Here is an 870-nt window from a genome sequence, read left to right as displayed (position 1 = left end):
AAGTCCAGAAATGATTACTCCTCACTGTCCGAAACTCTCTCCCTGAAAGCACTACGGTTGTCGCTCCTCAAACTTGCACATTTCTTTTTAGAGCGTTTTTTCCCTTCCAATCTTTTCCTCTCTGAAAGCAGATGTGTAGCAGTGAAAAAATTCACTTGTATGAATTGTGGCTCGAACTAAAGCAGAGACATAGTATTCAGAGGTAGGCGTAGTGCATTCTGCATGTAACCAAGGCCAAGTGCAAACCGCTCCTTTCCGATGTGCGCACAGGAGCCCGCTCACTCGTCGGAGGAAAGCAGCCGGCTGAAGTGGCCCGTTCTCGGCAAGCGACAAACACGAGACCGCTGCTGATGGCTGAAAGCGGCGTTCGTGGAGAAGCGCGAATTCTCGGCCGTGTACGGCCAAGTCTCCGGAGCGGTTCAGCGCGAATGCCGCTTTCTACGCGTGAGAGCGAAGGAGTGCGATTCCGATGCCGACAAGTGCGAATTCAGCCTCCTGCACTACCTGCGAGTGCGGGGCTTTTCTCCGAAGTCCTGAAAGGATAGCTCCCCACTTTTTGTCACGCTCTCCCTGAGAGCAATACAGCTGTCTCTCCTCGGACTTGCAAATGCCTTATTAGAGAGGGTTTTCCCTTTCACTCTTTTCCTGTCTGAATGCAGATGTGTCGCAGTGGAAAAACCTCACTAGACTGAATTGTGGCTCGAACTAAAGTAGAGACATAGTATTCGGAGCTAGTCAGGTGCATTCTGCACGTAGCCAAGGCTAAGTGCAAACCGCTCCTTTCCGATGTGCGCACAGGAGCCCGCTCACTGGTCGGAGAAAAAACAGCCGGCTGAAGTGGCCCGTTCTCGGCAAGCGAGAAACACGACG

This window comes from Meleagris gallopavo, chromosome 11, assembly GCF_000146605.3.
Source record: "Meleagris gallopavo isolate NT-WF06-2002-E0010 breed Aviagen turkey brand Nicholas breeding stock chromosome 11, Turkey_5.1, whole genome shotgun sequence".
Lineage (NCBI taxonomy): Eukaryota > Metazoa > Chordata > Aves > Galliformes > Phasianidae > Meleagris > Meleagris gallopavo.
Note: the sequence above shows the minus strand (reverse complement) of the source record.